The 17853-nt window shown below is 43.1% G+C and overlaps 1 pseudogene; it reads left to right on the top strand.

Annotated features, from left to right (window-relative positions):
* Window positions 1-3993: 3993 nt before the first annotated feature.
* LOC132400375 (immunoglobulin lambda-1 light chain-like) lies at window positions 3994-8602 on the top strand (annotated as a pseudogene).
* The last annotated feature ends 9251 nt before the right edge of the window (window positions 8603-17853 follow it).

A 17853-nucleotide genomic window follows, 5' to 3' on the forward strand; every position in this document is an offset into this window, starting at 1 on the left:
CTTGTCAATCCACGGAACCAAAGCCTGCAACTGCTTCAGGTATATATTATTCCAAGCTACTACTGAAATGGCTCCGGTTACAGTTGTTATAAGTCTTTCTTATCCAGAACAATGAATCCTGAATCCTGGCAAGGTATTAGGGCAACCTGCATCCAACGAAACAAAGGCTGTTTAACATAATTGCACGTTCATGATTATTTGAAATTATACTTAAAACTAAAAAATTGGGTCAAGGTCTGTGAGGTGCTCGTTAAATATTTTGGGCTATTTTCGAATGACGTGTTCTCGCACCACCCAAAGGACACTAAGAAGCGATTAGAGGCGGAGATTCCTTTGGAATCAGCTGCATTTTTATTTATCAGAGTATCAGGCAGGAGGGCCGAGGGGCCTACTTCGTATCCTAAATGTGACGTGCCAGGAGGATATTACTGAACAAAAAGTTTTTATTTTCATGACGATCCATTTGATTCCTGGACCCAGTCTCCCTCAATGCCATGTGATTCCATATCTGCATCAAGAGAAATGGCAATTCAAAACATCAAATGATCTCCATATTCAAATGTCTGCAGTGTAGCACATAGTGAATGTCACATTATATTGGTTCGTCATTTACGCCAGTAGGTGGAAATGTTGCATCACTTGATACCCATATTTGCTTCAGAGAATGGAAGAACCGGGCACTGAACACATAATATAGCAGCGACTGTGCTCTGCATCAATTACCCAAAATGGATTCATTGGAGTCATTACTCCAGAATGAATGTTATCTTTTTCAAACTGATATCATGCAAATATCATCGGGAAATATTACCGAGAGAACTCGGGCGATAATTGCTGCAGCTGACATTTGGCGCTCGAGTTTGTAGGATAATTTCCGTGTAATGGCGAACATTCGACAGGATACGCTAATGCAATCCTTCACAGCTCTCTGCGTTTTAAACAAAATTTACATAGAAACATAGAAACTTAGAAAACCTACAGCACAATACAGGCCCTTCAGCCCACAAAGTTGTGCCGCACACGTCCCTACTTTACAAATTACTAGGCTTACCTATAGCGCTCTATTTTGCTAAGCTCCATGTACCTATCTAGAACATTCTTAAAAGACCCCATCGTATCCGCCTCCACCACCATTGCCGGCAGCCCATTCCACGTACTCACCACTCTCTGAGTAAAAAACGTACCCCTGACATCTCGTCTGTACCTACTCCCCAGCAACCTTAAACATGTGTCCTCTTCTGGCAACCATTTCAGCCCTGGGAAAAAGACTCTGGCTATCCACATGGTCAATGCCTCTCATCATCTTGTGCACCTCTATCAGATCACCTCTCATCGTCCTTCGCTCCAAGGAGAAAAGGCTGACTTCACTCAACCTATTCTTATAAGGATGCTCCCCAATCCAGGCAACACCCTAGTAAATCTACTCTGCACCCTTTCAATGGCTTCCACATCCTTTCTGTAGTGAGGCGACCAGAACTGAGCACAGTACTCCAAATCGGGTCTGACCAGGGTCCAATATATCTGCAACATACCCCTCGGCTCATAAATGCAATTCCACGATTGATGAAGGCCAATATACCATCCGCCTTCCTAACCACAGAGTCAACCTGCACAGCTACTTTGAGTATCCTATGGACTCGGACCCCAAAATCCCTCTGATGCTCCACACTGCCAAAAGTTATAACATTAATACGATATGCTGCCATCCTATTTGACCTACCAAAATAACCACCTCACCCTTATCTGGGTTGAACTCCATCTGCCACTTCTCAGCTCCGTTTTGCATCCTATCAATGTCTCTCGGTAATCTCTGACAATCCTCCACACTATCCACAGCACCTCCAACATTTATGTCATCTGCAAACTTACTAACCCATCCCTCCACTTCATCCAAATTATTTACAAAAATCACGAAGAGTAAGGGTCCCAGAACAGATCCTCCATGACCGTCCTCCATGCAGAATATGTCCCGTTTACAACCGTACTTTACCTTCTGTGGGCAAGCCAGTTCTAGATCCACAAAGTAGTGTCCCCATGGATCCCATGCTTCCTTACTTTCTCTATAAGCCTTGCAAAGGATACCTTATCAAATGTCTTGCTGAAATCCATATACACTACATCTACTGATCTTCCTTCATCAATGCGTTTAGTCACATCCTCAAAAAGAATTCAATCAGACTCGTAAGGCACCACCTGGCCTTTAGAAATGCGTGCCGACGACTCCTAATCATATTATACATCAAAAATCCTGCCTCTAGGGCTTTTCTCCATCATCTTACCAAGCACTGATGTAAGACTCGCTGGTCTATAATTTCCTGGTCTGTCACTTCTCCTTTTCTTCAATAACGTAACAACATCCGCAAACCGCCTGTCCTCCTGAACTTCCCCCTTCCCGATTGATGATGCAAAATTCATCACCAGAGGCTAAGCAATTTTCTCCCCCGCCTCCTACAGTAGCCTGTGGTACATTTTGTCCGGTCCCGGCAACTTCTACAAGTTGATGCTTTCCAAAAGCTCCAGCACATCCTCTTTCTTAAAATCTATATGCTCAAGTGGAGAAACTTCCGCTGAAAATCGGAAACTTTTTAAATCGATTTTCCAATTATCGTATTCCACTATGGCACTCCCTTCGTTCCCGCCACCCTCAGTGAAACGCTAAACAGTTGCATTGTCTGTCCACCATCACTGGCATTTCAGCTCATCTGTGCAGCCAACACATTAAATGCATTGTGGCAGTTAATCAACAAGGCGTACTACGTTGACGTTATAAGCGTATAACATGTAACACAGGAAAGCTTTTACCCGAACAGTTTAACACGATATTCTGTGGATTTTACTGATGATACTTTCCTTCTCAGCTTTCCTTATAACATTTCTGTATTCTCGCAATAATCAATTCGTTGTAAGCTAGTCTTTCTGTTCGCCTGTTGTCCATTAATCGCTTCGTATTTCTGGTAAGATGCAGCAATTCTCCCCGGACCTATTTCCGCCCATGGCAAACTCAAGCCCACATTACTTCAGTCGCTTCTTCCCATTTTGATACACTGTTGGTTTATGCGTCCCCTATGCATTTGTATGTGGGGGGTGTAGTTTAGGGCTGTGTGGAATTGAGCAAATGTCAGTGACAGTGAACCTGTGAATCGGTCATAAGTTGGTAAATTTTCAAATTGCTTAAATGTTGTCACATGCAGAGAACAAACTGTTTTGCAGGTCATTCATGCAGATCAGTTCATCAGTGCATTGAGATAGCACAAGCGAGCAGAATAAAGTGTTACAGTTACTGGGAAAGTGCAGTACAGGTAGGCAGTAAGGTGTAAGGGCATATCGACGTAGATTGTCAGGCCAAGAGTCTGTCTGATCACAGTAGGGAAACATTCAGTGATCACATAACACCGAGACAGACGCTGTCCTTGAGCCTGGTGGTATGTGCCTTTAAGGGTTTTGGATCTTCTGCCTGATCGGATGGGGGAGGTGAGAGAATGTCCGTGATGGTTGACGTCTTTGCCTATATTGGCTGATTTGCCGAGGCAGCAAAAGTGTACACAGAATCCATGGAGAGGAGTTGCCTTCCGTGATGTGCTGAGCTCTATGCGCAACTCTCTTTAGTTTATTTTAATTACCAGCAGAGCAGACACCATGCCCAGCCGTGATGCATCCAGACGGAATTCATCGATAAAGATTGCTGAAGTCAAAGTTAGAGCGCTAGTGAGCGCTCTTTGCCGTGACATCTACGTGGTTGGGCCAGGATAGGTTGTTGGTGACGTCCCCTCCACTGAACTTGAATTTCTCAACCCTCCCGAACCCAGCATCGTTTACATAGTTGCCCCGCCATTTCCTGAAATCAAGACCCAATTCATTCGTGAGTAGAGATCTGCATCAATATATATTTCAGTGGCTTTGCAGTCTTCCACAGTTCTTAAGGAGCAGCTTCGAAAGCCCTGAACAGGACTTGTGTCCGATAGCCTTTGACTTCTGATTCTTATCAGCTTCACCATGGCTGAATGGGTCCTGGTTCTTTCCGCGTTTGCGTCCTGTTTGCTCATTAGGTACAATACTTCAACCTTTATACTGTCCTTTATGTTGTGTTGGTACTTAAGGGTTTAAAATAATTATTTGTTACTTTCCCAAGCTGCAAACCCGGAGATGACTTTGACTCAGTCTTCGTCCGTATCAGCGACTCCGGGTAGAACCGTGAAAATCAGTTGTACCATGTCAGGGGGGTAGCATCGACAGCTACTACACGAGCTGGTTCATGCGATACCCGGCGGCGCCCCAGTTTTTGTGTTGCATGGAAGCTCCACAACAGGATCGGGAATTCCAGATCGATTCACCGGTTCCGTAGAGTCATCGAGCAACCAAATACATTTATCCATCACCAACGTGCAATGGGAGGACGCCGTCGATTATTATTGTGGTGCTGGGGATGTTTGCACGGACATATTCACCTTTGGGAGAGGAACCAAACTGAATTTCAACTGAAAGTAAATATTTGTTGGGGTCTAATCACCGTTTGATTTTGTTTGTTTGTTTATTCGTTTGAACCTTGGAATAATATTATCAATCCTGATGCTTCGACCCGGCTTACAGGACGCTTCTCATTGTAACTTTATAATATGGCAGGTAGAAATCTAGTGCGTATGCATCCTGTTTGTTTGGTAGGGTTACTGAATTTAGCTGAAAACTATCTTCAAAACAACTTCAGTTCATTGCCATAACATTTTTAAAATAGTTTCGTTAATTGATGCTTCGTGCCGTTAGCAAGTGTTTCTTAAAAGGTTCCCAGGGAACAGATGCATTAAAATATATTCCCAACAGTTTGGACTTACACTAGACAACCGATGTGAGGTCGTGTTTAGTTAAAGGATCTGAATGCCAAACGTCTGGAATATATTTTGTTATTTTAAAAAAAATATAAATCGCTGCTAATTTTACTTTACTTTGTGTGTATTATGTTGTGCACCTTGGTCTCCTAAAACGTTGTTACGTTTGACCGTATCCATGTATTCAGTTGACTGACAATAAACTTTGTCCTGAACCGGAAGCTTAATACGGACAAGAGCCGAGCTCTGCATGTTACCGAATTGCAATAGGGAACTTCTATTTCCTTCAGGCGGTAAAACAGAGGCACAGAATTAGGGAATACGACCCCACGAGTCTGCTCCATCGTTTGATCGTCGCTGGTATATTTTCTCCCAAGCTCATTCTCCTGACTTCTCCCCATAACCTTTGATGCCGTTTGCTAATCAAGAGACTATAAAACTCCGTTTTAAGTAAACCCAAAGACTTGGTATCCACAGCCTCCTTTGGGACTAAATTCTACAGATTCACCACTTTGCGGATAAATCAAATCCTCCCTATCTCTGTTCTAAAGGGCTGTCCGTATATTCAAAGGATTTTCTTTCGGGTCTGGCCTCTCGGAATATAGGAAGCATCCTCCCACTTGCACTCAGTCTAGCTCTTTCAGTATTCGATAAGGATCTAAGGGGGGGAGAGTTAATTTTTCACTATTCTAATATTCTCTTCAGTTTATGTAATTCTCCTTAAAAAATAATAAATAAATAAATAAATAAATAGATAGATAGATAGATAGATAGATAGAAGTATTCGGTAGGTTAATGAGACTTCATCCTCTACCTCTACCCGCCGCCCCCCCCCCCCCCCCGCCCCAATCATTCTTCTGAAATCCAGCGTGCACAAGCCCAGGGCCATCAAATGCTCCGTATACTTTAACTCTTTCATTGTCGGCATCTTTCCTGTAAGCCTGCTTTTGTCAGCACATCCTTTCTTTGATATGTGGTCCAGAACTGCTCACTATACTCTAAATCTGCTCTGGCTATTGCCTTTTAAAACCTTAGCATTACATCCTTGCTTTTATATTCTACTCATCTCGAAATGAATACTAACTTTGCTTTTGCCTGCAAGTTAACATTTTGGGAATCCTGCAGGATGACTTCCGAGTCTCCTTGCACCTCCGATTTCTGAATTCGGTCTCCGGTTAGGAGAAGACTGTACCTTTATTCCTTCTACCATAGTCCACGGCAATGCAATTTCCTACACTGTACTCCATCTGTCACTTCTTTGCCCATTCATCTGATCCGTCAGGATCATTCCGCGGACTCCTACTGCCTCAACACTGCCTACTCCTCCACCTGTCTTTGCATCATCCGCAAACGTGTCCACAAATCCGTAAATCCCGTCGTTCAGATCATTACCTTCCAGCATGAAACGTAGCAGACTCAACACCGATCCTTGCAGAACACCACTAGTTACCGGTAGCCAACAAGAACAGATTATCCTCATGCTTTTCTCCTGCCGGTCAGCAAATGCTCCGTCTATGCCTGTGATAGCTTATGCTCTTATCGTGTTAAGCAGCCTGATGTGTCACACTTTGTCAATGGTCTTCTGAAAATCCAAGTCAATAACATCCACTGATTCGTATTTGTATATCCTGCCTGGTATTTTCTCAAGGAATCTCAGCAGATTTAATAACTAAATTTCCCCTTAAGGGAACCATGCTGATCACGGCTTATTTTATCGGATGCCACCAAGTACCGAGAAATTTCCTCCTTACTAATGGATTCTAGCAATCTCAATGTGTTTAAATTTCGATTAAACATCGATATGTTTACTAAGAAACTGATTGACGTCAGAATAACTGTCCCATAATTTCCTGCATTTTGCGTCCCTCTCTTCTGAGAGTGTGGAGTAATATTTGTGATTTTCTTGTCCAGCGGACCCATTGGCCCATTCTTGAAAGATCGTTACTAATGCCTCTCTAATCTATCCAGTTACCGCCTTCAGAATTCTGGAGTGCAGTCCATCTAGTTTGTCGACTTATCTAACTTCAGATCTTTCAGCCTCCCAAGCTCCTTCTCCCTCGTCATAGCAACTACTGTCACTTAGGTTTAATTTCCCTTAATGCCTAATTTCGAGTTTTGTTTTCTCAACTAGATCTTTTCACCTTACTTGCGCTCCTCTTGTTCTATACCTATTAACCGGAAGTCATCAAGATTCTGGTGCTCCGTTCTAACTTCTACCCAATTTGCCTTCAGCAAGATGCCGCCCCAAAGCCCACCTCGGCCTCTCCAGTGTGTTTGAACTTCTGCGCCGTCTCAGTGTAAATGTCTCAGCTTTGATAACAAATTATCACTCAGCCCACCTGTTTTGTTTACATTTCAATCTCTCCAAACCCGCAGGCCACTGGGTACCTAATTTTTGGATACCTCCTCATTACTTTAGTAAGTGATTTTTCCTTGAATAACAACTCTGAGGTCTGAAACACTGGAAAATCGCTCCTTAGCATTTCTGACTTTTCGCCGCGTTTTCCTCCGAGATACTACCGTAAAACGATTTCTTTGTAAATTTCGTTCTGTAGTCTTGATATCTTATTGTGTGAATGGGTTCAACTTTTCAAATCATTGAAAAAAAATCATTATGAATACATTGACTCAGATGTCCACATCTTCTGGATTTCATAGACCTCTGAGAGTTGTTAACGGATTTTCCTTCAGTGTGTATCACCCCGGTCCAAACAACCCTTTCGGAATTAATTGTGAGACTAAAAACTAAAAAATCCAGGTAGAAAACTTTAACTGGTATTATTTATTCCCATTACAATATTTCCATGATTTTTAGCCAATCACATTCCCTCCTTTACTGCGACGAATCGCGCAATCTCCGAGGAGAGACAAAGACACAGCATGTCAATCAAATCCACCGCCATATCTCTTGCTTTTTACGTGAATAGCTGCGACGACATTTCGGAGTTTTGCCACGCGCTTTGCCATATCCCTTTCCGGGTTTCTTATTGGTTCTATGATTAAAGTCTTTACGATTTAACACCATGGACCATGGCAATAATCTGTCACGATGTTAACTATATATAGTTACATCAGATTGGATCGGTGTACCATGGGATATATAAAGTATATCTTACGTATATTAGAGAGTATTTCACGAATAGAGGTTTCTGTCAGCGAAGCTTCTCCAGTCGGATTTTCTTTTGCCATTCCATCGAAATTTGTTATTTTATTGCTTTGAATTTTGCTATTATGAAAAACCCTCTTTTTCCTTTACTTTGTAGCTATTTCTAGTGTTCATGATATATATTGCCTTTGATGCATTTGTGGAAGATCAAAACACATTAATGAGATTCAGTTGTGCCCGGGTTCTCATGCGTTCTGACCTTTATGGTTCTAAAATAATTGAAAAAAGACAAAGTTTGATTCTAATTTATATCAATTAATAACTCATCTCCCTGCACTTCTTTCTATTTACAGGTCCGCGAAAACCCGCCGTATCCGTCCTCCGACCATCTGCGGATGAAATTCGGGGACAGGGCACCGCCACACTGGTGTGTTTAGTGAGCGGGTTTAATCCGGCCGCTGTGAATATCGAGTGGACTGTGGACGGCAGTACGAGAAGGAATGGCGTTGAGACCGGCCGGATCTAGCAGGACGCCGACTACACGTTCAGTGCGAGCAATTACCTGACTCTGCCAGCCTCAGACTGGAACTCACACGAGCGTTACTCCTGCGTGGATAAACATGAGACTCAGGCAACCCCATATCAAACAAAAATCGCGTGATCCAGCTGTATGTAATACAACATGTTTAGAGGCTGTTTCTTTAAAATAAAACAAACGAATTTCAGCTACAGATGTTAAATTTGCGATTGTCGCTGACACATTTTTCAACCGGGAGAAAACAGGCATTGCGTCCTGGTGGACGTTCTTAAACAGCATTCGTTCTGAAATTCATATCGTCCATGTAATTTTATCCCGAAGTAATTAAAATCTATGCGATCTCCTGTGGCGTTTTTGCCTTGATCAATATTACCGACAAGAGCATCATTTTTCAAACGTTTGCGTAGATAGTGAACGTGATCAAACTTTGGCCATCCATGAAATAAAATAGACAAAATAGACATTGTGCTAGTACTTGGGTATATTTTCTTCCTGAAGAAATCATATTCACTATGGCTACATCAGAACAAGTGGTGTAATTACTTGTCAGCGAAATTTACATAAATAATAAAAGAAATCCTGATACCGCCTTTATTTGAACATCGTGCGTATATTCAATTTCCAATTTTAGCATTGTATTCTTCATGGAAATGGTTTTACTACAGCTGGTCATATTCAGGGAGACACGGGCTTCTGTATCCTGTGTCAGCAGCGGGAGAAGAAGTTTTTCCTTAACTGTGTCCTAAATGACCTACCCCTTATTCTCATACCATGCCCTCTGGTACTGGACTCTCCCAGCATCTGGAACATATTTCCTGCCTCTATCTTGTCCAATCCCTTAATAATCTTATATGTTTCAATCAGATCCCCTCTCAATCTCATTAATTCCAGCGTGTACAACCCAGTCTCTCTAACCTCTCGGCGTAAGACAGTCCAGACATCCCAGGAATTAACCTCGTGAATCTACGCTGCACTTCCTCTACAGCCAGGATGTCCTTCCTTAACTGTACACAAAACTGTACACAATACTCCAGGTGTGGTCTCACCAGGGCTCTGTACAAATGCAAGAGGATTTCTTTGCTCTTGTACTCAATTCCCTTTGTAATAAAGGCCAACATTCCATTAGCCTTCTTCACTGCCTGCTGCACTTGCTCATTCACCTTCAGTGACTGATGAACAAGGACTCCGAGATCTCTTTGTATTTCTCCTACCCAACCCTACACCGTTCAGATAAAAATCTGCCTTCCTGTTCTTAATCCCAAAGTGGATAACCTCACACTTATTCACATTAAACGCCATCTGCCAAGTATCTGCCCATTCACCCCGCCTATCCAAGTCACCCGGAATTCTCCTAACATCCTCATCACATGTCACACTGCCACCCAGCTTAGTATAATCAGCAAATTTGCTGATGTTATTTTCTATGCCTTCATCCAAATCATTAACGTAAATTGTAAACAGCTGTGGTCCTAATAACGAGCCCTGTGGCACCCCACTAGTCACCACCTGCCATTCGGAGTAACACCCATTCACCGCTACCCTTTGCTTTCTATCTGCCAACCAGTTTTCTATCCATGTCAATGTCTCCCCCCCCCCCACCCAATGCCCTGAGCTTTGATTTTACCCACCAATCTCCTATGTGGGACCTTATCAAATGCCTTCTGAAAATCGAGGTACACTACATCCACTGGATCTCCCCGATCTAACTTCCTGGTTACATCGTCGGAAAACTCCAACAGATTAGTCAAGCATGATTTACCCTTGGTATATCCATGCTAGCTCGGCCCAGTCCTATCACTGTTATCTAGATATGCCACTATTTCATCCTTAATAATGGACTCTAGCATCTTTCCCACCACCGATCTCAGGCTGACAGGTCGATAGTTCTCCGTTTACTCCCTCCCTCCTTTCTTAAAAAGTGGGATAACATTAGCCATTCTCCAATCTTCAGGAACTGATCCTGAATCTAAGGGACATTGGAAAATGATTACCAATGCATCCGCAATTTCCAGGGCCACCTCAATTAGTACCCTAGGGTGCAGACGATCTCGACCTGGGGATTTGTCAGCCTTCAGTCCCATCAGTCTACTCATCACCGTTTCCATCCTAATGTCAATCTGTTTCATTTCCTCTGTTACCTTATGTCCTTGACCCATCCATACATCTGGGAGATTGCTTGTGTCTTCCTTGATGAAAACAGATCTGAAGTACTCATTAAATTCTTCTGCCATTTCTCTGTTTCCCATAACAATTTCACCCAATTCATTCTTCAAGGGTCCAACATTGTCCTTAACTATCTTCTTTATACCACATACCTAAAAAAGCTTTTGTTACCTTCCTTTATATTCCTGGATAGCTTGCGTTCGTACCTCATTTTTTCTCCCCGTATTGTCTTTTTAGTTAAGTTCTGTTGTTCCTTAAAAACTTCCCAATCATCTGTCCTCCCACTCACCTTAGCTCTGTCATATTTCCTTTTTTAATGCTATGCAATCTCTGACTTCCTTTGTCAACCACTGTGGCCCCTTTCCCCCCTTTGAATCCTTCCTTCTCTGGGCGATGAACTAATTTTGCACCTTGTGCATTATTCCCAAGAATACCTGCCATTGCTGTTCCACTGTCTTTTCTGCTAGGCTATCCGTCCAGTCAACTTTGGCCAGCTCCTCCCTCATTGGCTCCATAGTTTCCACTGTTCATCTGCAACACTGACACCTCCGATCTGCCCTTGTCCTTCTCAAATTGCAGATAAAAGCTTATCATATTATGATCACTACCTCCTAATGGCTCCTTTACTGCAAGATCGCTTATCAAATCCTGTTCATGACATAACACTAAATCCAGAATAGTCTTGTCCCTGGTCGGTTCTCATACAAGCTGTTCCAAGAATGCATCCCGTAGGCACTCTACAAACTCCCTATCCTGTGGTCCAGCACCAACCTGAGACTCCCAGTTCACCTGCATGTTGAAATTCCCCCATAACTACTGTGACATTACCTTTGCCACATGCCAATGTTAACTCCCTATTCAACTTGCACCCAATATTCATGCTACTGTTTGGTGGCCTATAGACAACAGCCTTTTGGGACCTTTTGCCCTTACTGTTCCTCAGTTCTATCCACACAGACTCTACTTCTCCTGACCCTATGTCCCCCCTTGCAAAGGACTGAATCTCATTCCTCACCAACAGGGCCACCCCACCCCCTCTGACCACATTTCTGTCCCTACGATAGCACGTATACCCTTGTACATTCCTCTTGTACCCTTGTAAACCTCCTCTAAACCCTCGCTACAGCTTCCACGTCCTTCCTATTCCGACCAGAATCAAACACAACAATGTCTGTGTAGTCTAAACAGAATTGTATGGAAATACAACATTAGCCTTGAACTCGATCCCTCGACTAATGCAGGCTAAATGCGTTCTAAATAACATTATTGACGAGCGGCAATTATTGAGAGATCTATGCGAGTGGACCCCAGGATCCCTTTGTCCTCTACACTACTAAGAATCTTCTCCTTAACCTTATATTCTGTCTTTGATTTCGCTCTTCCAAAGTCCATTATTTCACATTCTTCCGCATTGAAAACCATCTGATACATAACAGCCCAGCTGCGCATCCCATCAACGATCCCGTTGGAAACTACGACAATCTTATCCACAGCACCAACAGACTTGTGTCAACTATCCCATTGCCCTGTACATAGACCATACCTCTCCGTACCACTCCCATCCATATTCTCATAATATTTAATACTTATTTTAAAAATTGAACTTATACCACATGCTCTACTTCCACTGGCAACTCGTTCCACACTCTCACTACTCTCTGAGATGAAGTTCGTCTTCATGTTCGCCCTAAACATTTCACATTTCACCCTCAGCCCATGACCTTTAATTCTAGTTTCATCCAACCCTGGTGTAAAAAGCCTGCTTACATTTACACTATCTATTCTCCACATCATTTTGCATATCTCTATCCAATCTCCCCTCATTCTCCTATGCTCCAAGGAAGAAAGCGCTAACCTCTTCAATCTTTCCACACAAGTTACATCACAAGTTACGTCGTATACACCGCTCTACTTTTATCAACTTCTTTAGTCACTTTCTCGAAAAAGTCAATCAGGTTTGTGAGAAATGAACTGCCACCCAGTTAGCTGTACTCTGTGTAATCAGACTATTCTTCTCCAAATGCTCAAAAACTCTGCCTTTAAGAATCACTTCCAAAGTTTGTCCACCACGGACATGTAGCTCTGGTCTATAATTCCCAGGATTATCCCTGTCTCTCGGTTTCTTTTTGCACTACCTTACTTTCCCTTCTCTATTTTATAATTTTGATTGATAATTTAATTTTTTTATTATATTTACTTCGATTTGTACTCCAGAGAGCGCGAAGTGCAGAGTCAAGTATCACTGTGATGATTGTATGCTCTAGTATCAATTGTTTGCTGACAACAAAGTAGAGTAAGAAAATAAGTAAGTACGTAATCCCTTTCTTCAACAAAATAATAACATTTGAGACCCTCCAGTCTTCTGCTACTCCTCCTGTGTCCAATGAGGGCGCAAAGATTATCACCAAGAGGGAGCATTCTCTGCCGTCGTTTCCCGTACTAACCAGGGTATACACCATTCCGCCTCGGGGCCTTTTGTCTTTTTTCAAAAGTTCGACAATATCCTACTTCTTAACGTTTTATGCTGTTTGTGCTGTCCACACACAAGTCACGGTCCTTCTCAGAGGTGAATACTGAAGAACATTATTCATTAAGGAGCTCCCCTACCTCCTCTGACACCAGGCACATGGTTCCTCTTCTTTTACTCACTCTAGTCATCCTTCTGTTCTTCACCTACGTGTAGAACGTCTTGGGGATTTCCTTAATCATACTCGCCAAGCTCTTCTCATTCCTCCTTCTAGCTCTCTTAAGTTCATTAGTCAGCTCCTTCCTGGCTGCTTCTTAACACTCAAGAGTTCTGTCTGATATTTCCTTCAAAACTTGTTATTGGAATTCTTCTTTCCTCTTGGTGGGATGCTTCGCATCTCTTGCCAACCATGCTTCCTTCTCCCTAACATCCATGTTCAACTGGGAGAACCCTACCCAGAAACCCATTAGTGTTCGCTTCACAACTTCCACATTTCCTTGTTCATTTCCCTGATAAAACTAATTCCCAATTTCTACTCACAAGCTCATGTATTATAGCATCATAATTTCCTCTCCTGCAAAACAATCTGCTCTTGTCCCTCTCCAAGTGTATGGTAAATTAGGGAGTCGTGAATGTGATTAGGGAGGAGCAATCTGACACCTGGCCTGTTCCATTGGCTAGCACTAGTACCAGTAAGGCCTCTCTTCTAGTTGGCCTGTCCACATATTCAGGAATCCTTCATTAACAGACCTAACAAACTCTGCCCTGTTTAAATCTTTTGCATGTAAGCTAATGGAATCATTATTAGGGAAGTGCGTGTTTTAGCAGCTTTCCAAAATCGACCTGCCGACCTACTCCTCGATGTTCCTGAAGGTGGTGTGCGCTGTACAATACTCCCATCAGATAGAATGCAACCCCTCCTATTTCTGAATTCCACCCACGGAGACTCAATAAACGATCTCTCCACGACTTCCTCACTTTCTGTATCTGCGATACTATCCCTGATTGGCAATACCATTCCTCCCTGACCCTTTTCGAGATATCTGAACATAGGAACATTCAGCAACTCTTCCTGCCTTTGTGACAACCATATTTTGGTTTATATTTTGGATCGGGAACGAGATCGTTTCCTACAAGAATAAAAAGACAAATACATGTTATCATCGAATTTTACCTCTTACCCTTACAATGCAAATAATTTTCCACATTTCACTGGCAATTAGTTAGGAATTTTCTTCCCTCCCAACGTTCGCTTATGGTGACAAGAACTTCCAATCTTACTGATGACTGTCCATGAAAAGTCACAGAGAAAAGTATAAAGAATAAATGATAAAAGGAGAAAGTTTTTCTTAACGAATAGACAAAATACAGAGGCGTCCAATCACCATGCCAATGGAACTCCAATGAAAGTTGATCAGATGACAGAGTGCACAGAGGAGAGGCGGAATTAGTAGATGTTTTCAGAAGCTTACAGTCTGTAAATCATAGAAGTCTCAAAGAATTCTACGACATGAGCAACTGCTCTGAGCGTCCTTTGGACTCGGACCCCAGGTTCCCTCTGATCCTTCACACTACCAAGAGTCTTACCGTTAATATTATATTCTGTCATCACATTTGACCTACCAAACTGAACCACTTCACACCTATCTGGATAGAACTCCACCAGCCGCTTCGCAGTCCAGTTTTGCATACTATCAATGTCCCGGTGTAACCTCTGACAATTCTCCACACTATCCACAACACCTCCAACTTCTGTGTCATCAGCAAATTTCCTAAACTATCCCTCCGTTTCCCAGAACTATCCCAGAATAGATTCTTGAGGCACTCCACTGTTAACCGACATCCATGCAGAATATTACCCGTCTACAACCACCCTTTGCCTTCTGTGGGCAAGCCAGTCCTGGATCCAAAAAGTGATGTTCCCTTCGATCACATGCGGCTTTACTTTCTCTATAATCCTTGCATGGGGTACCTTATCAAATGCCTTGCTGAAATCCATTTTCACTATATCTGCTGCTCTTCATTCATCAATGCGTTTAGTCACATTCTCAAAAAAAAATTCGATCAGGATCATAAGGCACGGCCTGCCCTTGACGAAGACATGCTAACTACTACTAATGATATTATATCTCTCAAAATGTTCATAAATCCTGTCTCTCCGTATGTTCACAATCAGCTTATTAATCACTGAGATAAGACTCAATGGCCCGTAATTTCCATGGCTATCGGAACTCCCTTTCTTCAATAAAGGAACAACATCCGCAAACCTCCATTCCTACAGAACCTCCCCCTTCCCCATTGATGATGCAAAAATCATCGCCAGAGGCTAAGCAATCTTCTCCATCACCTCCTACAGTAGCATGGTGTATATTTCGTCCGGACCGGGCGACTTATCCAACTTGATGCTTTCCAAAAGCTCCAGTACATCCTCTTTCTTAATATCTACACGCTCAAGCTTTTCGGTTCGCTGCAAGTCATCACTACAATCACTAAGAACCGTTTCCATAGTGAATACTGAAGTAAAGTATTCATTAAGTTCCTTTGTTATTTCCTCCAGTTCCATACACACTTCCCCACAGTCATATCTGATAGGTCCTATTCTTTCACATCAAATCCTCTTTCTCGTCACATACTTGTAGAATGCCTTGGGCTTTTCCTTAATACTGCCCGCCAAGACCTTGTCATCGCCCTTTCTATCTCTCCTAATTCCCTTCTTAAGCTCCTTCCTAGTAGCCTTACAATCTTCCAGATCTCTAACATTACCTAGCTCACTGAACCTTTTGTAAGTTTTCCTTTCTTCTTGAATAGATTTATTTCAGCCTCTGCACACCACGGTTCCTGTACTCTACCATAAGTTCCCTGTCTCATTGTAACGCACCTGTACAGAGCTCAACACATATATCCCCTGAAGATTTGCTGCATTTCTTCTGTACTTGTCCCTGAGAACATCTGTTTCCAATTTAAGTCTCCAATTTCTTCCCTGATAGCTTCATAATTCCCCTTACACCAATTAAATATTTACTAACTTGTCTGGTCCTATCTCTGTCCAATGCTATTGTAAAGAAGATAGAAATATGATCACTATCTCCAAAATGCTCTCCCGCTGAGAGATCTGACACCTGACCAGGTTCATTTCCCATACCAAACCAAGTACAGCCTCTCCTCTTATAGGCTTATCTACATACTGTGTCAAGAAACCATTCTGAACAAACCTAACAAACTTCACCCCATCTCAGCCCCTCGCTCGAGGGAGATGCCAATCGATATTTGTAAAATTAAAATCTCCCATCACGACATCTCTGTTATTATTACACCTTTCCAGAATCTGTTTCCTTATCTGCTCCTCGATATTCCTGTTACTATTGGGCGGCCAATAAAAACACCCAGTTAAGTTATTGAACCCTTCCGGTTCCTAACCTCCACCCACAGAGACTGCATAGAAAATCCCTTTATGCTGCCCACCTGTTCTGCACCTGTGACACTATCTCAGATCAACAGCCTACACCTCTTCTGCCTCCCTCCCTGTCCTTTCTGAAACATCTAAAACCCGGCACTTGAAATAACCAATCCTGTCCCTGAGACATCCAAGTCTCTGTAATTGCCATCACATCATATCTCCAAGTACTAATCCGCTTTGTTCACAACACTCCTTGCATTAAAATAGACACAACTCAAGCCTTCGGTCTGAGCGCATCCCTTATCTGTCACCTGCCTATCCTCTCTCTCGCACTGTGTACAAGCTTTCTCTATTTGTGATCCAATCTCCTCTTCCCAAGTCTCTTCAGTTCGGTTCCCACCCCACCCCCAAAAATCCTAGTTTAAAATCTCCCCAGTAGCCTTAGCAAACCTCCCCTCCAGGATACTTCTCAACTTCATAGAAAAACACAAATAAGATGGGCGTCACGTGGGTGCCGGGCAAGATGGCTGCAAGTTAGTGGAGCTCCGACGACCCAACATAAAATTCTATCAATTAGAGCATATTTATCCCGCCTTATTCGGATACAGCTTTTCGAGAGTTCAAATCGTTTGTTTTTTTACTGAAAAATAACAACATTGCGAGATAATTCGAGACGATGCCAAGAACTTCGAAGAGCGCTACAGCGAGTCACGTGGCTACAAGTCAGGGCCCGCAATCCGAAGATCAAGACACGCTAACGACACAGACCGACTGAGGCTCCTACATGGAGAATTTACTGGTTGAGGTTAGTGGTATAAGTTCCATTCTGCTCGGGGTGGCTACTGATTTGTCTACAATTAAAGAAACGACAACGGAGTTGAAGAACTCCGTCAATGCCATTCAAGAGAGGCTGACGGAAGACGAGGTCGCCTCTCCAGCGTGGAGGACACCACTGTGCAGCTGGTGGGTGCCAGCGAGCAGACTAATAAACGCCTGGACCTGCTGTGGAACCGTGTCGAGGAGCTTGAGAATAGGAGCGGACGGAACAACGTCAGGCTGGTCGGTCTAAAGGAGGGTGCGGAAACGGGCGGTCTGATTAAGTGTGTGCAAAGAATCATGTCGGAGTGATTAGGCATCGAACTGAAAGCAGAGTTTGAGATTGAGAGGGCGCACCGGGTCCCGGCTCCGAGGTCGGGCGAGGATCGCCCCCACCCCCCAGGTTGGTATTAATACGATTCTTGCGCTCTTCAGCCAGAGAGAAAGTGCTGCAAGCGGCCATAGCAAAAAGAGGAGTTGGGTGGGAGGGATACAAAGTCTCCTTCTTTCCGGATATGACCAGAGAATTGGCTGAGAAACGGAGCG

This window comes from Hypanus sabinus, chromosome 10, assembly GCF_030144855.1.
Source record: "Hypanus sabinus isolate sHypSab1 chromosome 10, sHypSab1.hap1, whole genome shotgun sequence".
Classification (NCBI taxonomy): Eukaryota; Metazoa; Chordata; class Chondrichthyes; order Myliobatiformes; family Dasyatidae; genus Hypanus; species Hypanus sabinus.